At 30.3% G+C, this 5562-nt stretch overlaps 1 non-coding gene across 1 annotated transcript; it reads left to right on the top strand.

The window, feature by feature from the left end:
* The first annotated feature begins 1627 nt into the window (after positions 1-1627).
* Positions 1628-1709, top strand: TRNAS-UGA (transfer RNA serine (anticodon UGA)). Its single transcript has one exon. It is a non-coding gene; the product is annotated as a tRNA-Ser (tRNA).
* The last annotated feature ends 3853 nt before the right edge of the window (positions 1710-5562 follow it).

Genomic DNA, 5562 nt, shown 5'->3' with positions numbered 1-5562 from the left:
TGTGGATTGTGTGATTTCCCTTTGATATAATTCATGAATATTTTTTTTTCCTTTTCTTGACTAATTCAAAATTTGGTTGAATGGAAAATACCTAATAGAGTAAATAATATGCATATTTTAAAATATTTTATTAAATGTGATAAAGCATGTAAAATGGTATATATAAAAAAAAATCACTTGATATTCTCTCATTCAAGCTTTCTGGCAGGCAAAAGCCTGAGTAAAATTTCAAAATATGTGGATTGTGTGATTTCCCTTTGATATAATTCATGAATATTTTTTTTTCCTTTTCTTGACTAATTCAAAATTTGGTTGAATGGAAAATACCTAATAGAGTAAATAATATGCATATTTTAAAATATTTTATTAAATGTGATAAAGCATGTAAAATGGTATATATAAAAAAAAATCACTTGATATTCTCTCATTCAAGCTTTCTGGCAGGCAAAAGCCTTGTTGTAAGAAAAACTTAATCAAAATTTTCAATCTTGTAGCTAAAATTGGTTACACATTAATAAAAGAGGATGTACACATAAGCACGATTTCGGTCTCATTTAAGTGAAGTTTTAGAAAAACTAATGTAATTTTAAAGGTTGATGACTAATGCCACAGTTTATTGTTGCCCAATAAATCGTTTATGGCACTATAAAAGAAAATGATGATTTAGTATCTATTGCAAAAAAACAACAAACTTAAGCTAGGTAAACAACCATAAGCTTTTATTTTGTCACTAACACATTTTCACTTTTCTTCTTTAAGTTAAGATTGTAAATCATAATATTTAATGCATCTTTGGTTTAGTTTAAAAATTAGTATCATTCTGTTGCGATTTCATTTTCACAATTTTACCATTTTCAGCTACCTATTTCAAAATGATGTTCCCTATCATCTGTGGATCCATGTCTATTTGAATGTATAAAACGTGAATGAATTATGGTTAAAACAATATAATTTATATTTACAACGACAACAGTTTCGTAGATTAATACTGTACAAACAAAGTAACTAACTTCCTTTCAAGAACATGTAATGCTGTAATGATTTCCAAATGACGTTTCACCAAAATTTCTCATAATCATGTGACCTGTGACACAGGGAAATATTGGGTTGAGGAATAATTCATGAGCGTTTTTTCAAGTTAAAAAAATATATTCATAAATGAAACGCTTTCGCAAAATAGTTCATGTCATTTGGTAGATAAATTTTTGCTCTAATAGATGGTGTGTTTGATTTTCATATGTCTTTAATTTTTGCTTTCATTTTCAGCTCATTAAATGGAATGTCAAGTGGACAAAATCGACCATTTTCGACACCATCTGCTTTTCGCATTTAATTTCTTGCAATTTCGTTTAAAACAATGCATACTATATACCTAGGTATTACATAAAATAAAGTATCATAATAAATGTTTTGGGTGTAATGTGTTCATGCATTGAAGTATTGTATAGTCTTGCATGTAATGCTTGAATGAAATTATTTAAAAACGCTCACGAATTATTCCTCAACCTAATAGATTGTTACTGTTAATTATGAAGCCAAATTTTAGATATTTCCTAATGAAGTTAATAAGAAATTGCAAAAGAAAAATTTATTTATATATAAAGTTTAACACACATCATATTAACAAGCAGTCGTGGCCGAGTGGTTAAGGCGATGGACTTGAAATCCATTGGGATTTTCCCGCGCAGGTTCGAATCCTGCCGACTGCGAATTGTTTTGTTTCCAGTTACAATTAAAAAACCGTTAAGAGGCAATGTTTCGAAAGCGCAATGTTTTATTTTAAAAACTGTTTGTAAAAAAAAAGTTTTTCTTATCGAAGAATATGTTCTACATTTTGTATTCCAAATAATTATAACAATAAAATTCACAGATGGCAGCACAGATTTGTGAATCAGAATTATTCATTCAACTTGTAGTAATAAAGCAATATACTTCATAAATCATTAAAAAATAAATATTAGTATAGAAAATGCTGGATACCATTTATTCTTAATGAATGCTCAAGTACGAGTCTCAACTAACGGATGGATTAGTTAACTGAATGCAGAATAAGATTTTAATGTGTGATATATTTAATTACTAAAAGCCGTTATCGTTTTGTCCTTGTACAAAATAATAATATTGGAAGTTATAGAGCTTTAGTTGTTGCTGTTTTTTCCTCAGTGGTTGTTACTCATCATGTTATTTTGATTTCAGTTTACTTGAATGATAAAGTTAGCGCTGTTATCGTATTCACCACATCGTAGTTTGCAATTGCATCAATTGCTCAAACTTTCTGGTAAGTTGCGCTGTAAGTTAGAAAACGACTAGTCTATGAACCTTAACAAAGAGAAGAAATAATATGCATATAATATTTGAATAATGCATACTTCAGCTTAGTTTAATATTATTAAAGACACATATTAAGTTCTCAAATATTTTATTGTTGCAGAAAATGTAGCTGATTTATATCGTCAATTCCTACACGATACTTTTATTGCTTGTGCTCTTTCGTGTGAAATTGTCCAAGAGATATACCTCTGCATTACAGCAATAATCAAAGTAAATGGAAAGGAAGGAAGCCAAGCTGATCTAAAGGCGATCAGTAAACTTTTACTGAATGTTCTCCTAAATTCATCATGATTCTAAAGTTTTATACAAAGTTCACGAGGAACTAGGCTCAAAAAAAACCAAACGGAAAGCTATTGAAGATGAGTAACCCCCAACTGATCCACTTAGATCTCCTCAGATGGTCTATACGATGAGCTGTGTAGGTTGTCTAGATTCCCAAGCCAATTAAACCGTAACTGTTAGAAGTGATTAAAAACGAGTTTGTGTGAGTATACAAAGTTCATAAACTTGACATTATCTTTTTTCTTTTCTTTTTTTTTGGCAATAAGATTGTCATTATGCTGTATACACGATGTACCCTGGATAAGGAAAAGCTAGGAAGTATTGGAAGCCTCAAGTGTTATGGTCATTGATATGGTAACACGTCGCACAATTAGGCACAAGTAAAGTAATGCGCAAAAATAAAATGACATACAATTTATTGAAAAGAAGCTACATATTTATTTAATTTAAATTTTTCTTGTTCAGAAATATTGTTTGCAAAATGCTATTGCCTAGTTTATCCTGACGCCATTTCATGTCTCACAGTAAAAGTCTGGGAATTTTACTTCCCAAAAATGATTGAAGTCCTTAATCCCATTATATGTTTTGTTAAAAGACAAAACCAGATACTATTTAGTAAATGTGTTGTACGTCTTAAACAGTTTCGTGAATTATTTCTACTGTAAGAAAAAACAATCAATGGATATAAATTACACCCCTCTGTTCTTTGGATTGAGGGTGGAGTCTGTATTGGTTTCTTACGCGGTATTTCCAAGTAATTGCTTGAATATTTCTAGACACTCAAAAACCTGGGTTATCTGCTGTGTCCACAGAAATAAATTAAATCCCTGATTTTAGCGTTGTAAATCCAAAGACTTACCACTCTCCCACAGGAAAACGTGCATTAATCTAAAAACCAGGCTTAACAACAATAAAACGGTTTCTAAGTGCGGATTCGTGCTGGCGTTCTCTCAAGAATGACATGTGATAGAAACAAAATACATGCAACGCTAATATTTTTTTAATATTTTACATTATTTATAATTAATTAAAACGTCAGGAAAACATACTCAAAATGTATTTGTCAAAATTTTGCAGAAAAAGTAATCGTTTTTTTGACAAACAGTTATTTTACAATTGGCAGGCGCTGCACAGTTACAAGAAATATTAGCCTTGTGTGATTGACTAAGTCATAGTCTCCAGTTTAATTAAACGAGTTTTAAACATTCATATTTTCTCATATTAAGCTCTTGTACTTAAAGTCAGCTCGCGTACAAATCACAGACACGATGTTTTCAGCATATGTATATATATATGAAGAATATAAATCCTTTATTTCATGAGTGGAATTAAATTCAACTGTACAAAATAATTAATGCATGAATACAAAAGTAAGTGAGCAAATAAACATTCAGAGGGTTAACTGCATTTTATAAACATAAATAATATTTTATATACTTTTGTATGCGAGCTGTAGTGTTACAGGTGACATATCTAGGAGATATATATCTGGTTCACAATGAATCCCTGACCATTCGGAAGTGTAATGATGCTATATTTAGCTTAAGGATAAAAATTTCTCTTACAGCTCTTTCAAAACAAAGATATTTCTACAAAGAGCTTCTAAACAATCTAGAATTAAAATGCACAACACTTTAAAGAAAGTGTCTTAAAAGTCATCCAAAGAGTTAAAAACTCGTATTAAAAAGCATTCAGTACAACAGTGAGTTCCGAAATCACCTCTCAAAGCAGTGGTCATAGTTATGAAGGAGAATTTTACGACATCAAATACATTGAGAAGATTGTAAACAAGAATTCGCTGAGTAAACAAAATGGGATATAAATCGAATTGGGAGTAGTATAGGTAACGTGATACACAGATTATATAAAGTGTTATGCATGCTATTAGAATCAAAATAATAGATAAACTATAAATTTCAACATTATAATAGAGTTTAAGATATTTTTTAAATCGCAAAATATATAAGCTTCATAAGAAATCTGCTGAATTATATTTTAGTGATATATTTACATTTACCCTACTCTGTCAAGCAGAGAAACCACAACTTGAAGGTTTAGCGATTTAGCATGAACGTTTTTGTTTTGTTTTTTATCGTATAAACGGAGTATACAAATATCTTTATTTCCAAAGGTTTGAATCAGGGTAAATCCCACTACTAATCGCATACTCAACTGACCTTGAATTTAAAAGTCTTATTCATTTCGTTAGAGAAAAATCAAATGACACAACTACTAAACAGGATTAAAAAACATTTTGTCTTATCTTAGATCTAGAAGAAACGTAAATGATACCTTACAGTAATGCATACACACAGAACATTGAAGATATTAAAACTTCACTAAAGTGCTTGAAGGTAGAATAATATTTAATATGTGTTAATAATTTAAAAACATTTACATGTTGCAAGAATACAGCTCTTTTATTGATTATTCAACAAGAAGAAACAATACGAAACCAAAAGCTGAAACTAACCTGTGATTGTCGTGAAAAAGAAAATAGCATTTAAAACAGTATGTTAATTTCATCGAGCATGAAAACAACTGTATAAATTAATATTGTGTTTACTTTGAAACTTGTCTCAACATGTTCAAGAAATTTCAATATTATTTTGTCTGGAGTACATAAGAATTATTTCATAGCAAAATTAGAAGTACTGTTATCAAATATTATTCATAAAGTTGTAAACACGAAGTGTTTGTTTGTTTGTTTGGAATTAATCGCAAAGCTATACAAATGGTTATCTGTGATCTACCAACCACGTATTCGAAACCCGGTTTCTAGGACTGAGAATTCACAGATATTCAGCTGTACCACTGGGCCTGGCATGGTCAGGTGGATTAAGGTGTTTGACTTGTAATATGAGGGTCGCGGGTTCGAATCCCGGTCGCACCAAATATGCTCTACCTTTAAGCCATAGAGGCGTTATATGTGACGGTCAATCCCACTAT

Source organism: Tachypleus tridentatus, chromosome 6 (genome assembly GCF_004210375.1).
Source record: "Tachypleus tridentatus isolate NWPU-2018 chromosome 6, ASM421037v1, whole genome shotgun sequence".
In the NCBI taxonomy this organism is placed as follows: domain Eukaryota; kingdom Metazoa; phylum Arthropoda; class Merostomata; order Xiphosura; family Limulidae; genus Tachypleus; species Tachypleus tridentatus.
The sequence above is the reverse complement of the archived record's forward strand: the minus strand, read 5'-3'. Positions and strand labels throughout refer to the sequence as shown.